The sequence below is a fragment of the Mobula birostris genome, chromosome 30 (assembly GCF_030028105.1).
Source record: "Mobula birostris isolate sMobBir1 chromosome 30, sMobBir1.hap1, whole genome shotgun sequence".
Lineage (NCBI taxonomy): Eukaryota > Metazoa > Chordata > Chondrichthyes > Myliobatiformes > Myliobatidae > Mobula > Mobula birostris.
Window position 1 is genome coordinate 33,405,415 of NC_092399.1, and position 19,290 is coordinate 33,424,704.

At 44.6% G+C, this 19,290-nt stretch overlaps 1 long non-coding RNA gene across 1 annotated transcript in view; it reads left to right on the forward strand.

Annotated features, from left to right (window-relative positions):
* The window catches only part of LOC140190563 (uncharacterized), a 48,223-nt gene that overhangs the window by 27,345 nt on the left and 1,588 nt on the right, over positions 1-19,290 (forward strand). Inside the window, exon 2 of the long non-coding RNA XR_011883634.1 lies at positions 13,274-13,505. This is a non-coding gene — a long non-coding RNA (uncharacterized lncRNA). The remainder of the gene's footprint in view (positions 1-13,273; positions 13,506-19,290) is intronic.

Here is a 19,290-nt window from a genome sequence, read left to right on the forward strand (position 1 = left end):
CTCCACTTTTTAAAAAAGGAGGGAGAGAGCAACCGGGGAATTATAGACCGGTTAGCCTAACATCGGTGGTGGGGAAACTGCTGGAGTCAGTTATCAAGGATGTGATAACAGCACATTTGGAAAGCGGTGAAATCATCGGACAAAGTCAGCATGGATTTGTGAAAGGAAAATCATGTCTGACGAATCTCATAGAATTCTTTGAGGATGTAACTAGTAGAGTGGATAGGGGAGAACCAGTGGATGTGGTATATTTGGATTTTCAGAAGGCTTTTGACAAGGTCCCACACAGGAGATTAGTGTGCAAACTTAAAGCACACGGTATTGGGGGTAAGGTATTGATGTGGGTGGAGAGTTGGTTAGCAGACAGGAAGCAAAGAGTGGGAATAAACGGGACCTTTTCAGAATGGCAGGCGGTGACTAGTGGGGTACCGCAAGGCTCAGTGCTGGGACCCCAGTTGTTTACAATATATATTAATGACTTGGATGAGGGAATTAAATGCAGCATCTCCAAGTTTGCGGATGACACGAAGCTGGGCGGCAGTGTTAGCTGTGAGGAGGATGCTAAGAGGATGCAGAGTGACTTGGATAGGTTGGGTGAGTGGGCAAATTCATGGCAGATGCAATTTAATGTGGATAAATGTGAAGTTATCCACTTTGGTGGCAAAAATAGGAAAACATGTTATTATCTGAATGGTGGCCGATTAGGAAAAGGGGAGGTGCAATGAGATCTGGGTGTCATTATACACCAGTCATTGAAAGTGGGCATGCAGGTACAGCAGGCGGTGAAAAAGGCGAATGGTATGCTGGCATTTATAGCGAGAGGATTCGAGTACAGGAGCAGGGAGGTACTACTGCAGTTGTACAAGGCCTTGGTGAGACCACACCTGGAGTATTGTGTGCAGTTTTGGTCTCCTAATCTGAGGAAAGACATCCTTGCCATAGAGGGAGTACAAAGAAGGTTCACCAGATTGATTCCTGGAATGGCAGGACTTTCATATGAAGAAAGACTGGATGAACTGGGCTTGTACTCGTTGGAATTTAGAAGATTGAGGGGGGATCTGATTGAAACGTATAAGATCCTAAAGGGATTGGACAGGCTAGATGCAGGAAGATTGTTCCCGATGTTGGGGAAGCCCAGAACGAGGGGTCACAGTTTGAGGATAGAGGGGAAGCCTTTTAGGACCGAGATGAGGAAAAACTTCTTCACACAGAGAGTGGTGAATCTGTGGAATTCTCTGCCACAGGAAACAGTTGAGGCCAGTTCATTGGCTATATTTAAGAGGGAGTTAGATATGGCCCTTGTGGCTACGGGGGTCAGGGGGTATGGAGGGAAGGCTGGGGCGGGGTTCTGAGTTGGATGATCAGCCATGATCATAATAAATGGCGGTGCAGGCTCGAAGGGCCGAATGGCCTACTCCTGCACCCATTTTCTATGTTTCTATGTTTCTATCTTTTCTTAGTTAAGGGGCACAAATCTGCGCACGATACTCCGAGTGTGGTCTGACCAACGCCTTATAAAGCCTCAGCATCACATCTCTGCTTTTGTATTCTAGTCCTTTTGAAATCAATGCTAGCATAACATTTGCCTTCCTCACCACCAACTAGACCTGCGAGCTAATCTTTAGCAAATTCTGCACACGGAATCCCAAGTCCCTTTGCACTTTTGATGTTTGAATTTTCTTCCCATTTAGAAAATAGTCCATGCCTTTATTCATTCTATCAAAGTGTATGACCATGCACTTCCCCACACTATATTCCATCTGCCACTTCGTTGTCCATTCTCCCAATCTCTCTGTCCTTCTGCAGACACTGTACTTCCTCAACATTACCTACCCATCCACCTACCTCCATATCGTGCGTAAGCCTGGCCACGAGGCTATCAATCCCATCATCCAAATCATTGACATTCGATGTGAAAACAACACCGGCCCCTGCAGCCAACCAGAAAGGGCCTCCTTTATTCCCATACTTTACTTCCTGCCAGTCAGTCAAACTTCTATCCTTGCTGATGTCTTTCCTCTAATACCATGGGCTCTTATCTTGTTAAGCAGCCTCATGAGCAGAACCTTGTCAAAGGCCTTCTGAAAACCCAAGTAAACAGCATCCACTGACTTTCCTTTGTCTATCCTGCCCGTTATTTCCTCAAGGAATTCCAACGGATTTGTCAGGCAGTACTTGCCTTAAGGAAACCATACTCCCTTTGGCCTCTTTAATCATGTGCCTCATACCCTGTCCTTAATAATGGACTCCACCAACTTTCCAACCACTGAAGTCAGACTAACTGGTCTATAATTGCCTTTCTTCTGCCTCTCCCCCTTCTTAGAGTGGAGTGACATTTGCAATTTTCCTGTCATCCAGGCCCATTCCAGAACCTAGCAATTATTGAAAGGCTATTACTAATGCCTCCACAATCTCCTTAGCTACCTTTTTCAGAACCCTGGTGTGTGGTCCATCTGGTCCAGGTGACTCATTCACCTTCAGGCTTTCCAGCTTCCTACGGTCCTTCTCCTCAGTAATGACAATGTCATGAGTAGAGTCCTTGCAAGTGAACCTGTAGGTTGTGTAAACAGTTCAGAGTTGAAGTGAGTGAAGTTACCCATGCTCATTCAAGAGCCAGATGGCTGTGTAGTCATAACTGTTCATGAGTCTGGTGGTGTGGGACCTGAGGCTCCTGTACCTTCTGCCTGATGGTAGCAGTGAGAAGAGAGCATGGGTTGGAAGGTGGGGGTCCTCAATGATGGATACTGATTTCTTGTGGCAGCACTCCTTATGCATGTGCTCAGTTTTGGACGGGGCTTTGTCTGTGATGGGCTTGGCTGTATTTATTATTTTCTATGGATTTTTTCCATTTTTAGTCTGCTGCTGCCAAACAGAGCCCTCCAAACTCAGAACAGTCCAAAACAATTCTTTCTTCAGCTCATCGACTGGAAGAATCCAGCTGAACATAACAATCCCGATGGAAATGTAAAATACAGATTATATAGCGGGGAAATCTCTTACTACATCCATCCATCAAACACTCCCAGGACAGCTATGAGGCTGGAAATAAAGTAGCTCTCCTTCACACTAATGAAGTTCTGAGAAAAGGAGTCGGACTTAAAGTGTTAATCATTTCATAAAACATAAAGCTGTTTCACTTCCCAATGGTGCAGCCTGACTTGCTAGTATTTAATGTTTCTATTTTCTGCAGTTTTTTAAAAAAACACCCTTTACAATGTCCCGTCAGAATAAAAGCATAAAATGTTTTCTAAACGGGAAGGAAATTCAAAAATCAGAAGTGCAAAGCAGGATAACTTGCAAGTTGAGATGGCAAATGCAAAGTTAGCATTCATTTCAAGAGGACTAGAATATAAGGCTGAGGCTTTATAAGGCATCAGTCAGACCGCACCTGGAGTTTTGTGAGCAGTTTTGGGCCTCTTATCTAAGAAAAGAAGTGCTGCCATTGGAGAGGGTCCTGAGGAGGCCCATGAGAATGATTTTGGGAATGAAAGAGTTAATGGATGAAGTCTTTGATAGCTCTGCGCCTGTACTCACTGGAGTTTAGAAGGAGTTAGGGTGGGGTAGGGGGGGATCTCATCAAAACCTCTGGAATATTGAAAGGCCCAGGCAGAGTGGATGTGGAGAGGATGTTTCCTGTAGTGGGTGAGTGGGTACAGCCTCAGAATAGAGAGATGTCCATTTAGAACGGAGATGAAAGGGAATTTCTTTAGCCAGAGGGTGGTGAATCTGTGGAATTTATTGCCGTGGACGGCTGTAGAGGCCAAGTTATTGAGTATACTTAAAACTGAGTTTGATAGATTCTCAGTTAGTCAGGGTGTCAAAGGTTACAGGGAGAAGACAGAAGAATGATGGTTGAGAAGGATAATAAATCAGCCATGATGGAATGGTGGAGAGACTCGATGGGCCGAGTAGCCTCATTTTGCTCCTTTGCCTTAGGGACTCAAGGTCTTAAAACTCACAAAGTAAGTTAGCTTGTTTAAAGTAGGGCAAACCCCTCCCCACCTTTTCACTCAAATATTTCAGGAGTAGTTACAGTATCGATTAGGCCTTCCAATCACTTGCTGGGGAGGAGAGAGCGTGATTAAGTGCAGATTAAAGTTTCTTCTATATTGTTGAATCAAGCACTCCCAGAGTAGAAATGGGGCAAAACATAAGTACGAGACAATCCTATCAAACATTCCTAGAGAAGTTACATGGAACTATGCAAGTTACTGTATGATCAAACATTCTTAGAAACATTACAGCACAGATTAGATGCAATAAAATGTCTTCTCTATCCAGTGACTTCAGAGGGAATAAGCACAGAGTGGTTTAAATACAGATTAAATTTTTCTCTGCACTTCCATCAATGGCTGATACAGTGTGGGTTAAATGCAGTGAAAAGCTCACTTTTGCTATCTTTGGCATACTTGTAGTATTTATGAGTGTGCGTGTAACTTCACTGACTGTGTTTAGTTGTAACTTTACCAACTATGTGTAGTTGTAACTGTATCAAATGTGTGTAGTAACTTTACCAACTGTGTGCAGTTGTAACTTGACTAACTGAATGTGGTTGTAAATTTACCAACTTTACCAACTATGTGTGGTTGAAACTTCAGTGTGGTAAAACTTTTGATACACTGTTGTGTCGGCCAGAGCTGTCGGTAGAGTGTTGACTGCCTTTAATAAAGGATGTTTTGTTGGGAGCTTTGTGCTTGTTACTTGTCCCAATGCAAGCTCAAGGACACTAAAAGCTCAAATTAAAACCCTGTGCAAGCATTCCCTACACTAATGGGTTTGTAAGAACGTGAACTTGGTTTCCTGAGCCGACTGCAATTACTCCTCAACCCCTGTGTCAGGTGACAGCAGTTACCCTCACACCCCCCATGTCAGATGAAGAGCTATTGACCTGAAACGAAATCTCTGTTTCGCTCCTCACAGATGCTAAGTGCCCCTGAATTCCTTGTTTTCAACCCAGACAATCACATCATTCCTTCACATTAACTCACTTGCAATAAATTAGTATCGGCCAGTGCTGCTTTGCAGTGGTACAGGGTATCAAGTAGTCTGATTCATTTGGAGTGCATTCTTGATTCCAGATAACTCAGCACAGCGGACATTTATATTTCAAAATAAGCCAATTACATCCAGATGTTGAAAGGGTGATTATAATCACTCCATCTCCAAGCTCCTGGTGATGGGAGGTGGATTTCAGCTTTGCCAGGAAGTGAGGACAACGTTGCCCTGTACCTGAACCACTTTCTTTAACCCATCCGTTCAGTGAGTCTGTGTGGTTGTGTCCAACACCAGCGTCTGCCTCACATTGCTGCAGCAACCTCCTGCGTTTACCTAGGTCAGGGGTGGCCAACCTTTTACATTCCATGTGTCAGTTTTTTACGCACGAGTTCAGATGCGGTTGTTTTTATATTAACATTTTTACAAGAATTGTGGGGGTACAAGAGTTGTATGGCGCATCTGAACTCATGAGTGAAAAAGTTGATGCATGGAATGTGAAAGGTTGGCCACCCCTGGTCTAGATGAACACTTCTGGCACGGCCTTGCTCCTGCGCTCTCGTTCCACTCCTCCCCGTTCCCCTTCTCTGTTCTTGGGTTTGTATATCAACAGGTAACGTGGGCACGGGCAGGCAAGTTATAGCCTGAGACTGGTTTTAGTATCAAAGCCCTGGGACTGGAGGCTGAGCTAGTAGAACTGAGAAGGCAGTTAGACCCCTAAGTTAGTAGAAATGGCAGCCCCTTCTACTGACTCCATCCAGGCCTCATAAGGACCCAAGGAGCAGTGGTAGAAGGAGGCCATTTGGTCCATTGTACCTGCTACACCATCACATATTGAACTTCTGATTCTTCACCTTAGACACTATGCCCTTAATTCCTCAGTTCTCTTATAATCTAAAATGTTACTGATACTTCTCACTGGTTGAAACCCATACCTTATGGTAGAGAAATTCTGAAGGTTTATTGCTCTCTAGGTCAAGAATTTTCCTCTCAACCCTGTCCTGAAGAGCTTCTCCCTGGCTCCAGACTCATCGAGAGGAAACATTGACTTTGCAGATAACCTGTGAAGGTCTATACAAAATGAATATGTTTCAGTGAGGTCTCTTTAACATGAACCTTACACTTATTTATAGATCATTAAACACACGCAAAGAACAAAGGAGCAATGAACTGAGCCAAACTTAGAACCGGCGCCTGTCATGAGGCACTCAGTCATTGCTGTCTGCTTCCTGCTTACAGAGACATTTACAGATCCGATCGGCCATTCTCCCAGGGATCCCGTAGGTACTGACCAGCCTGCCTTGTCAGAATCCTACAGAAGGAAATCGGTTCCGATGCAGAGTTTCAACCTGAAACATCGATGACTCCTTTCTTTCCACAGATGCTGCTTGATCTGCTAAGTTTTTCCAGCGTGATGGTTGTTGAAGGGGTGTTGGACTCTTTTGCCTTGTGGCTGTGAATATTTCACCTTTTCAAACTGTGAGAGCTCAGACTTCTGCCCAATGAACTTGAAGACACAATAGTGTCTTGCAAGTTTTATTAGACAGATGGTAACAAAGTAGAAGTTGCCCCCGGGTAATGAATGCCCAGTTTATGGGAACCCCTACATATGAATAAACTCCCATAAAATGCTTATTACAAATGCGAAAATCTGACATTGTACGTACATATATTGGTTCCTACAAACAGCAGAACTAGTGTTCCTCCCCCATTGAACTTTTAGTAATTATTTATTCTTATCAGTCTCTTGATTCCATTCCAGTACTTTGGAACTCATTGACCGCAGGTTAATTCCCTGCCTTGGATGTAATAGAATGAGGAATATGTCGGCTTTGTGATTACATAAGTGTGCAAGAACACTGAAGCCTGTAATGTCTTATTGATGCCCGGTTCTGAGCTGCTAAATCTGTCTGATCCACTGCCTCAGGAGGTTGGCCGTGAGACAACCTTACACTCAAGGTCAGTCGGGCCAAGCAGTCAATTCTGGACTTCAGGAAGGGGAAGTTGAGGGAACACACACCAGTCCTCATCGAGGGGTCAACAGTGGAAAGGGTGAGCAGTTTCAAGCTCCTGGGGGTCAACATCTCTGAAGATCTATCCTGGGGCCAACATATTGATGCAATTACAAAGAAGGCACGCCAATGGCAATACTTCATTAGGAGCTTGTGGAGATGTGGCATGAAAAAGACTAGCAAATTTCTACAGATTTACTGCGGAGGGCATTCTTACTGGTTGCATCACCGACTGGTATGGAGGGGCCACTGCAGAGAATTGGAACAAGCTGAAGAGGGTTGTAAACTCAGCCAGCTCCATCACAGGCACTAGCATCCCTACCATACAAGACATCTTCAAAAGGCGGTATCCATCATTAAGGACCCCCACCACTCAAGGCTCTGCCTCAGAAGGCAGTGGAGGCCAATTCTCTGGACGCTTTCAAGGAAGAGTTAGATAGAGCTCTTAATGATAGCGCAGTCAAGGAATATGGGGATAAGGCAGGAACTGGGTGCTGATTGTGGATGATCAGCCATGATCACAGTGAATGGTGGTGCTGGCTTGAAGGGCCGAATGGCCTACTCTTGCACCTATTGTCTATTGTCTCTTCTCATTGCTACCATCAGATAGGAGGTACAGAAGCCATGAAGGCACACACTCAGCATTTCAGGAACGGCTTCTTCCCCGCTGGTATCGGGTGTTGGAAGGGTCCGTGAACCTATGAACACAACCTTACTGAGCACTCTAGTGCACTGTTGTCCCATCCCAGAGGACACTCTTTACCCTTGTCCAGTGCTCCTACCAGATAGTGTTCAACATGAAGGAACACTGATTCAGCAGCACGGGCATTGTACAGGGGAGCGTTTACCTCTCCTTGCTCTTAGCTCTTGAGCTTTCAACCAAATCAATTTTAAATACTGTACACAAAATAACTCCCGGCTTCACACCTCATCCCCCCTCTCAACCCACGTCGACTGTTTATTCCCCTCCATGGATGCTGCCTGACCTGCTGAGTTCCTCCAGCATTTTGCATGTGTTGCTTTGAATTTCCAGCATCTGCAGAACCTCTTGTGTTTACAGCTTAATGAGTCAATTGTGAATCTCTGCTGAGTAACCAGTGTAGGGGCCATGCATCTGTTCTCTGCCTGCTTTGTATTCTATGTTTGAGAGGTTCAACATTGATGGTATGTAAAGTGAACCTGATTAGTGACAGCCCTGATGTGAAGAAATCTGTTCAATATCTGATGCGTTGACTTCCGTTGTAACATATGATTCGATATTCTGTGGTTCAAAAGAATGTAGTAAAAGCGGCTCTAACTTCGCATGGTAATCATGATGGATTTTAAAAGTGGCTGCAACTTTGTACAGTAATCATGATGGATTTTAATTCTGAGCCAAGCTATTTTTTGGCAGATGAGATCCAAACTTATCAAAGTCTGTCTGTAATTGGAACCTGATGTGTCTTTGATGATCTCAAATTAAAATAATGTGAGCACTGTGTTGTACAATCAGCAGTGTTTTCAAATCATTTTCTTCGATTCGGTATGGTGAGTCGAGTTGGAGGCTATCACACAACCACTTCAGTCACAAAGGGCTATGGAACCACAAAGAAACACATTAGTTCTGGTTCAGTGTTTCTGAGCAAAAGACCACAACCACAAAGAGACAAATTAGTTCTGCATTGCAATTTCTCCTTGTTGACAGATTTCTGATCTTCATCCTTCCTCTTCTCCTTCTTTTCTTCTTCTTCTTCCTGAGCACCTCACCCCGACTGGGGCATAGGCCTGAGTCCTCTGTCCTGGGCCGAAGGTTCTCCTGTGGCTTCCGCTCTCACCATACAAATTTGTACATCTTCCAGGTGAAGATCCTTCCTCTCCCAGGGATGAGGTCTTCGGAGCTTCTGTTGGCAGTTCAGTACCTCTAGGATGGGGTTGGGGTTGCGGTTGTTAGCCCTGTGCCCAACTCTCCTCCCTTCACAGGCATCCATGGTGGAGTTCTCCCACTTCTACTTCCTGTTAAAAGCTCCTGCTGAAACAAAAACAGAAAATACTCAGCACGTCAGGCAGCGCCTGTGGAAAGGGTTACTTATGCAGTGTTATTGTCGGTCCCAGGTTGGCCGACAGCTTTTTACCCTCATTGCAGTAGATGCTGCTGTAACTTCAGATCATGGTGACAACTACCTCCAAATGACAGGGTATCACCAATGGATTGGCTGCAGATTGGGGGACCGCTTCGTCAAGTTCCTTCACTTTGTCCGCTACAAAAGATGGGATATCCCATTTTGAGTTCCCATTCCCATTCCGACGTTTCCGTCCATGGTCTCCTCTCCTGCCACAGTGAGGTCACACTCAGGTTGGAGGAGAAACACCTCATATTATGTCTGGGTAACTTCCAACCTGGTAGCGTGAACATCAACTTCTCTAACTTCTGGTAACTTCTCCTGCCCCTTTCGCCTTCTCCCTGTTTCCATTCCCCATTCTGGATACCCTGTCATCTCCTCACCAGCCCATCAACTCCCCCTGTTGCCCCTCCTCCTTCCCTTTCTTTCATGGCCCACTGTCTTCTCCGATCAGATTCTCACCTCCACTTGCTGTTGTTGATGTTCACACCAAGGAACCTGAAGAATTTAACCCTCTCAACCCCAACACCGGACCAAGAACACTTCCCCCTCTTCCTGAAGTCAATGGCCAGTTCTATTGTTTTGCTGACATTGAGGGGGAAGGTTGTTGTCATGACACCATGTCACTAGGGTGTCTCCCTCCTTCCTGTACTCCGACATTGCTATTTAAGATGCAGTCCATGCCGTCATCTGTAAGCTTGTAGATGGAGTTAAGGCAGGCTGAACAATTCTGTTGTATTGTTCTTATTTATTTACTACAGTGTATACTGTTTACTCTGTGAACTTCATGGAAACAAGGAGTTTCTTTGCAACCTGAATCTGAATAAGTGCTCGCTATTCTGATCCGGAGGTGAACATCTACTGCAATGGTGGGGACAACTGAGAGAAGGAATTGTCGAGGTGATATGTTAAGGAACGTGGGAAAGGTGGCGTTCATTACTAAGGATCCCCATCACCCAGGGCATGATGCCTTCTCACTGTTGCCATCAGGAAGGAAGTACAGAAGCCTGAAGTCACACACTCAGCGATTCAGCAACAGTTTCTTCCCGTCTGCCATCCGATTCCTAAATGGACATTGAACCCATGAACACGACCTCATTTTTTAAAAATTACATATTGTTTCTGTTTTTGCACCATTTTCAACTATTTAATATACATGTATGTACTTACTGTAAACGATTTACTTATTTATTTATCTTTTTTCTTTCTATAATTTCATGTATTGTACTGCTGCTGCTAAATTAACAAGTTTCATGACACATAATAAACCTGATTCTAAAAAGAAAAATGCAGAAGCTGAAAGTTTACAAGAAACAAAAAGGCAAAGCTGAAAATGTTCGGCAGGTCAGGCAGCATCAGTGGAGAGAGAAACAGAGCTCTGGTCAAGAACCCTGCCCTGTGGAGAAGTGAGACAAAAAGTGTGTAAGTTGCAGTGTGGGGGTGGGGGCAGGGTGAAGAGATCAAGAGTTTTGTCTGTGGTTGGGGATGGCTGCAAGGCAATGAAGACTGTAAAAACTGGAGACAGAAGAGGATAAAAAGCAGAGAAATACAAAACAGAAAAGCAAAAGAGAACAAGAAAAATGAAAGATTATTTGAAATGATCAGGTTTAATTTTACAATCTAAGCTGAAGGCGTGGAAGATCAGCGGGGAGGTGGTGGCAGATCATGAAATGCTTTTGCTGATTGTACTCAGCAGCAGAAATTGAGCCAGTTGAAATTTAACATGAAACTAACTCCTTGGAACTGAGCACTGCTGATTGAAACAGATCCAGAGCCTGCTCGCACCTCAGTTCGCCATTCAGTCTAATCCCACTCCCTCAGATTGACCTATATTTAAGCAGTGGGCTCAGCACAGCACATCTTCAGTTCTGTAGCTGAACTTTAGTCTCAGCTCAGTGTCAACCTCTTTCCTTGGTGCCGTGATTCTGCAACCGAATCACACAACAGTTAAAGATCACTGGTCTCGGCAGCAGATGGGATGGAGCAGAATTCCCATGCATTCCAGCCATTCCATGGCGGACGGTCTGTTCAGGGATGAGGGCAGGCCAGGTTTGTTCAGTCTAATCACTTCCCTGCCCAGTCTAGTCGTGCTCTATAAATATTATTTTGGTGTCTATTTTGGTTACCATGGGAGTGAGATAAAATCATTAGTCAGAAGGTTTGCAAGGCTGCAGAATCATGGGGAAAGCTGGAATAACTGGGGGCAGGAGTGACATGAGTGTCTTCCTACCGACTGGCTGGATAACTTTATATCCCCAATACCACTTCACCAACATGTGCACTCAACCACTCCACTGAAGCGTTCTGGTACATTATACTGCAGATAGTTCTGCACACAGCTCCATTGTCCACTTAGAGCGTTCTGGTACATTATACTGTAGATAGATCTGCACACAGCTCTATTGTCCAGTACGCCATCCCCCCAGAGCTGCATTGTGGGTGAGGCCTGGAGCAGATCCTTCGGTCAAACTGGACGTCAGAAAAAGGGTCAAATCAGTGTTGTTTCAATAGTACATTACGGAGCAGGGGTGGTTCAAGTCTGTCAGTGGAAATGATGGTACGGAGCTCTGGCCCTCCGCTCATGGAGGCAGAGTCATAGAGTATAGAAACAGGCCCTTCAGCCCATCATGCTTATGCTGACCATCCTATCCATTTGCTAGCTCTTCGCCTGCTGTCATCTACACCTCGGTGAGTCAACTGTCCCCCCTCGGCCTGTCGGCAATGTTGTGACCATCTTAGTCTCCATTGTGCTCTGCGTGTGTGCGTGCGTTTGTGTTGTGTGCATGCCTGTATGTGTACGCATGATGCATGTGTGTGTGTGCGTTTGTGCATGCATGTACGTGTGTACGCATGATGCATGTGTGTGTGTGCGTTTGTGCGTACATGTACGTGTGTACGCATGATGCATGTGTGTGTGCGTGCATGTACGTGTGTACATGTGGGTATGTGCATGCATGTACGTGTGTACATGTGGGTATGTGCATGCATGCGTGTGAGTGTATCTGTGTGTGAGGGATGGGGTTATGCTGCTGGGCAGCTGTGCGTAGGCAGTTGGCAGCTCTTCTACTGGGATACATGCAGTTATGAATTTACACTTTTTGCACAATCAAACCACACTCACCCTTTTGCACATATTACTGTCCAATTCTGAAACTTTGGAGGGCTATAAGGGACAGTAACTGAACAACAGACCACAATCTAACATCCCTGGAATGGGAAGTGTTCAATGCAAGCAACTGAGGAAATGGAACGGAAGCATACACATGGGGTATTCCTGAGCTGATTAAGGAAACAGGCAAACAGGCTCTGTTTATTGCTCTCTTTATTGACGTGTTGCTGCACACTTGAATGCTTGAGGGTGGGGGGGTGTGGGAGCAGAGTGTGCCGATGCTATTTTGCTGGTGGGGAAGGGGGTGGTGGGGTCGTCGCTTTGTCATTGATGTGTGGGGGCTTTGAGGTTCTAACATTTAACTGTCGCTCGTTCATTGGGGCACCCCTCTGCTGTTGCGGATGTTTGCAAAGAAAAAGAACTTCAGGATGTATATTGAATACACTTCTCTGACATTAAACATACCTATTGGAACCTCTACATGAGGATTAAGGTATGGCATTGGATACTGAAAATTTCCTGCCCTCTTGGTAAAGTATTTATAGGCATTTTAAAATAGAGGCTGGAAAATCAGATAAACAACTATGTTCCAGGATGATTATCTGGCATCACACAATGCATTCTAAGGGAGGTCAGGGAAGTGTAATTAAGAGAAGTTATTTCACAGTTTCCTCTTGGGAATGCTGTGCCCTAGTCCATGAACTTATTTATTTTAAGAAAATCAGGTTGGGTATCAAGCCCACCCATAGCATATCAGGAGCAGGGACAGGACATGGGGAAACTAGCGTACGGCCTGTGCTAGGCAAAATGTGTGGCCCCCGCACTGGATGCCCCATGCTGTAAATGTGGTTACTTGTCAGGTAAATCACATGCGGAAAAGCATGGTGAATTTGCAGTGAAGAAAGGGACATAGATTAGGTACGGTTTCCTGAAAACAGCACAGAGTGAGTGGATAATCTGACTCAGAAAGCTGAGACAACATTCCAGATCATCGAGGTACACACACGCACACACACACACACAGAAAAACACACCCCTAACCTCATTGTTTCAATATACAGGTAGATTGGAAAAAGCAGGATGGTGCTGGATCCCAAGAAGGGGAATTTCTGGAACAACTACAAGAAGGCTTCTTAGAGCAGCTTGTAGTCAAGCCCACTAGGAGAACAACTATTCTGGATTGGGTGCTGTGAAACGGATTGGAGTTGATTCAAGAAGGAAGTCTGATAATCGGAGCGGGAGTGCGGCAGAAACCATTTTGATTTTTTCTTCTTATCATCGGTGTTCAGAGAGGTAGGACTGTGCAGGCGTGTGACATCGGGCAATGAAATGTGGAAGATATAAGAGGTACACAGCCTTATACAGCGGGCAGCGGAGTGAGCCTGGAGCAGAGTGAAAGCATAAGGGCTTTGGCTCAACGGGCTTAGGTGGAAATGGGCAAGGCGTAGGTTTAGTTTTCAATTTTTCCTGTTATTTGAGGAAAGAGGTAAGTATGAGTGTGAGGGCAGCTTGCTGTTCTCAGTGACGGATGTGGAAGGTCCTGGAGCCTCCTAGCCTCCCGAACGTCCACATCCGCGCCAGGTGCACTGAGCTGCAGCTCCTAAGGGACCGTGTTAGGGAACTGGAGCTGCAGCTCGATGACCTTTGTCTGGTCAGGGAGAGTGAGGAATTGATAGAGAGAAGTTACAGGCAGGTGGTCACACCGGGGCCACGAGAGGCAGACAAGTGGGTCACGGTTAGGAGGGGGGAGGGGAAGAGTCAGGTACTAGAGAGTACCCCGGTGGCTGTGCCCCTTGACAATAAGTACTCCTGTATGAGTACTGTTGGGGGGGGGGACAGCTTACCTGGGGAAAGCGACAGTGGCCGTGCCTCCGGCACAGAGTCCGGCCCTGTAGCTCAGAAGGGTAGGGAAAGGAAGAGGAGGGCAGTTGTAATAGGGGACTCGATAGTTAGGGGGTCAGATAGGCGATTCTGTGGACGCAGTCGGAGACCTGGATGGTAGTTTGCCTCCCTGGTGCCAGGGTCCGGCATGTTTCTGATTGCGTCCAAGATGTCCTGAAGTGGGAGGGTGAGGAGCCAGAGGTCGTGGTACATATAGGTACCAATGACACAAGTAGGAAAAGGGGAGAGGTCCTGAAAGGAGAATATAGGGAGTTAGGAAGGGAGTTGAGAAGAAGGACCGCAAAGGTAGTAATCTCGGGATTACTGCCTGTGCCACGCGATAGTGAGAGTAGGAATGGAATGAGGTGGAGGATAAATGCGTGGCTGAGGGATTGGAGCAGGGGGCAGGGATTCAAGTTTCTGGATGACTGGGACCTCTTTTGGGCAGGTGTGACCTGTACAAAAAGGACAGGTTGCACTTGAATCCTAAGGGGACCAATATCCTGGCGGGGAGATTTGTGAAGGCTACTGGGGAGACTTTAAACTAGAATGGTTGGGGGGTGGGAATCAAATTGAAGAGACTAGGAGAGAGGAGGTTAGTTCACAAATAGAGAAAGCTAGTGGACAATGTGTAAAGGAGGATAGGCAGGTGACAGAGGAGGAGAGTGCTCAGACCGAAGATGTAGGGGAGAAGGAAGAAAAAGATAATAAAGTTGTTTGCACCATTAGGGATAAACAGAGAGTAAGAGGTGGAACGTTTCTTAAATGCATCTATTTTAATGCTAGGAGCATTGTAAGAAAGGTGGATGAGCTTAGAGCATGGATTGATACCTGGAAATATGAAGTTGTAGCTATTAGTGAAACATGGTTGCAGGAAGGGTGTGATTGGCAACTAAATATTCTTGGATTTTGTTGCTTCAGGTGTGATAGAATAGGAGGGGCAAGAGGTGGAGGTGTTGCATTGCTTGTCAGAGAAAATATAACAGCGGTGCTTTGGCAGGATATAGTAGAGGGCTCGTCTAGGGAGGCTATTTGGGTGAAATTGAGAAATGGGAAAGGTAGTAACACTTATAGGGGTGTATTATAGACCACATAATGGGGAGCGAGAATTGGAGGAGCAAATTTGTAAGGAGATAGCAGATATTTGTAGTAAGCACAAGGTTGTGATTGTGGGAGATTTTAATTTTCCACACATAGACTGGGAAGCCCATTCTGTAAAAGGGCTGGATGGTTTGGAATTTGTAAAATGTATGCAGGATAGTTTTTTGCAGCAATACATAGAGGTACCAAATAGAGAAGGGGCAGTGTTGGATCTTCTGTTAGGGATTGAGATAGGTCAGGTGACGGAGGTATGTGTTGGGGAGCACTTCAGGCCCAGTGATCACAATGCCATTAGTTTCAATATAATTATGGAGAAGAATAGGACTGGACCCAGGGTTGAGATTTTTAATTGGAGCAAGGTTAACTTTGAGGAGATGCGAAAGGAGTTAGAAGGAGTGGATTGGGACAATTTGTTTTATGAGAAGGATGTAATAGAGGAATGGAGGTCATTTAATGGTGAAATTTTGAGGGTGCAGAATCTTTATGTTCCTGTTAGGTTGAAAGGAAAGGTTAGAGGTTTGAGAGAGCCATGGTTTTCAAGGGATATTGGAAACTTGGTTCGGAAAAAGAGAGAGATCTACAATAAATATAGGAAGCATGGAGTAAATGAGGTGCTCGAGGAATATAAAGAATGTAAAAAGAGTCTTAAGAAAGAGGTTAGAAAAGCTAAAAGAAGATATGAGGTTGCTTTGGCGGGTAAAGTAAAAATAAATCCAAAGGGTTTCTACAGTTATATTAATAGTAAAAGGATAGTGAGGGATAAAATTGGTGCCTTAGAGAATTAGAGTGGACAGGTATGTGAGGAGCCAAAAGAGATGGGGGAGATTTTGTACAATTTCTTTTCTTTGGTATTCACTAAGGAGAAGGATATTGAATTGTGTAAGGTAAGGGAAACAAGTAGGGTAGTACGGAAACTATGATGATTAAAGAAGAGGAAGTACTGGCGCTTTTAAGGAATATAAAAGTGGATAAGTCTCTGGGTCCTGACAGGATATTCCCCAGGACATTGAGGGAAGATAGTGTAGAGATAGCAGGGGCTCTGACAGAAATATTTCAAATGTCATTAGAAACGGGATTGGTGCCGGAGGATTGGCGTATTGCTCATATGGTTCCATTGTTTAAAAACGGTTCCAAGAGTAAACCTAGCGATTATCGGCATGTAAGTTTGACGTTAGTGGTGGGTAAATTAATGGAAAGTGTTCTTAGAGATAGTATATATAATTATCTGGATAGACAGGGTCAGAGTAGGAACAGTCAACATGGATTTGTGGGTGGAAGGTCATGTTTGACAAATCTTATTGAATTTCTTGAAGAGGTTTCTAGGAAAATTGACGAGGGTAAAGCGGTGGATGTTGTCTATATGGACTTCAGTAAGACCTTTGACAAGGTCCCACACGGAAGGTTAGTTAGGAAGGTTCAATCGTTAGGTATTAATATTGAAGTAGTAAAATGGATTCAGCAGTGGCTGGATGGGAGACGCCAGAGAGTAGTGGTGGATAACTGTTTGTCAGGTTGGTGGCCGGTGACCAGTGGTGTGCCTCAGGGATCTGTACTGGGTCCAATGTTGTTTGTCATATACATCAATGATTTGGACGATGGGGTGGTAAATTGTATTAGTAAGTATGCAGATGATAATAAGATAGGTGGTGTTGTGGATAATGAAGTAGGTTTTCAAAGCTTGCAGAGAGATTTGGGCCAGTTAGAAGAGTGGGCTGAAAGATGGCAGATGGGGTTTAATGCTGATAAATGTGAGGTGCTACATTTTGGTAGGACTAATCAAAATAGGACATACATGGTAAATGGTAGGGCATTGAGGAATGCAGTAGAACAGAGGGATCTAGGAATAATGGTGCATAGTTCCCTGAAGGTAGAATCTCATGTGGATAGGGTGGTGAAGAAAGCTTTTGGTATGCTGGCCTTTATAAATCAGAACATTGAGTATAGGAGTTGGGATGTAATGTTAAAATTGTACAGTTCTGGTCATTGAATTATAGGAAAGATGTCAACAAAAGTTAGGTCTTTATTCTTTGGAGCGTAGACGGTTGAGGGGGAACTTGATAGAGGTATTTAAAATTATGAGGGGGGTAGATAGAGTTGATGTGGATAGGCTTTTTCCATGGAGAGTAGGGGAGATTCAAACAAGAGGACATGAGTTGAGAGTTAAGGGGCAAAAGTTTAGGGGTACCACAAGGGGGAACTTCTTTACTCAGAGGGTGGTAGTTGTGTGGAACGAGCTTCCAGTAGAAGTGGTAGAGGCAGGTTCGATTTTGTCATTTAAAAAAAAATTGGATAGGTATATGGACAGGAAAGAAATGGAGGGTTATAGGCTGAGTGCAGGTAGATGGGACTAGGTGAGAGTAAACGTTTGGCACAGACTAGAAGGGCCGAGATGGCCTGTTTCTGTGCTGTAATTGTTATACGGTTATATGAGAGCTTCAGGTAAAGAAACCCTTAGGGGCCAGTGATCATAACATGATTGAATTCACCATGCAATTTGAGAAGGAGAAGCTAAAGTCAGACGTATCAGTATTACAGTGGAGTAAAGGGAATTACAGTGGCATGAGAGAGGAACTGGCCAAAATTGATTGGCAGCAGCATCAATGGCCGGAACTTCTGGGAGCAATACGGCAGGCACACGATATATACATCCCAAAGAAGAAGATGTATTCTAAAGGCAGTTTGACACAACTGTGGCTGACAAGAGAATCCAAAGACAGGACATGAAGTAGAGCAAAAATTAGTGGGAAATTAGAGGATTGGGAGGATTTTAAAATCTAACAGAAGGCAACTAAAAAAGTCATAAAGAAGGAAAAGATGGAATACGAAGGGAAGCTAGCCAATAATATTAAAAAGGATACCCAAAGTTTCTTCAGATACATGAAGTGTAAAAGAGAGGCGGGAGTAGATAAAATGATGCTGGAGAGGTAGTAATGGCGGATGAACTGAATAAGTATTTTGCACCAGTCTTCACTGTGGAAGACTCCAGCAGTATGCAGGGAGTTTGAGAGTGTCAGGGGGCAGAAGTGTGTGAAGTTGCCATTAACCTTGGGAAATTGAAAAGTCTGAAGGTGGATAAGTCACCTGGACTAGATGGTCTATGCCTCAGGGCTCTAAAAGAGGTGGCTATGATAAGGAGATTATGATGGCATTAGTAATGATCTTTCAAGAATCAATCAATTCTGGCATGGTCCTGGAGGACTGTAAAATTGGAAATGTTACTCCAAGAAAGAAGAGAGGCAGTAAAAAGGAAATTATAGGCCAGTTAGTCTGACCTCAGTAGTTGGGAAAATATTGGAGTTGATTGTTTCAGGATGTGGTTTAAGGATACTTGGAAGCTTATGGTAAAATAGGCATGGTTACCGAAGCGCCTTCAATAACTCCAAAAGACTGAAGTTGGGTAAAATACTGAAAGGCTTTTATTCCCTGTACAATACCACCCCCATGCTGAGTGTCTGCCCCCTGACTGAGGGGGAGGGGCAAGGCAAAATCACTTTTATACAGGACTCTGTGGGAGGAGCCACAGGGGCAGTCAGCAGAGGGGCGTCTCCAGACAGTTAACCCAGTTACAACATATATATGGTTTACCACAGTTACCTTAAGAGAAAATCTTGCCTGACAAACCTGTTGGAAATTTTTGGAGAAATAACAAACAGGAGAGACAAAAGTGAACCAGTGGGGTATTGTGTACTTGGATTTTCAGAAGACCTCTGCCAGACATGAGGCTGCTCAACAAGTTAAGAGCGCATAGAATTATAGAAAAGATGCTAGCATGAATAGAGCATTGGCTGAACAGCAGGAGGCAAAGAGTGGAAATAAAGGAAGTTTTTCTGGTTGGCTATTGGTGATAGTGGTGTTACACAGGGATCTGTGTTGGGACCGATTCTGTTTACTTTACAGTCAGAGATTTGGATAATGGAATTGATGGCTTTGTGGCCAAGTTTGCAGAGAATATGAAGATAGGTGGAGGGACTGGTAGTGTTGCGGCAGCAGAGAGGCTGCAGAAGGGCTTCGACAGATTAGCAGAATGGGCAGACAAGTGGCAGATGGAATACAGTATCAGGAAATGTACAGTCATGCACTTAGGTAGAAGAAATAA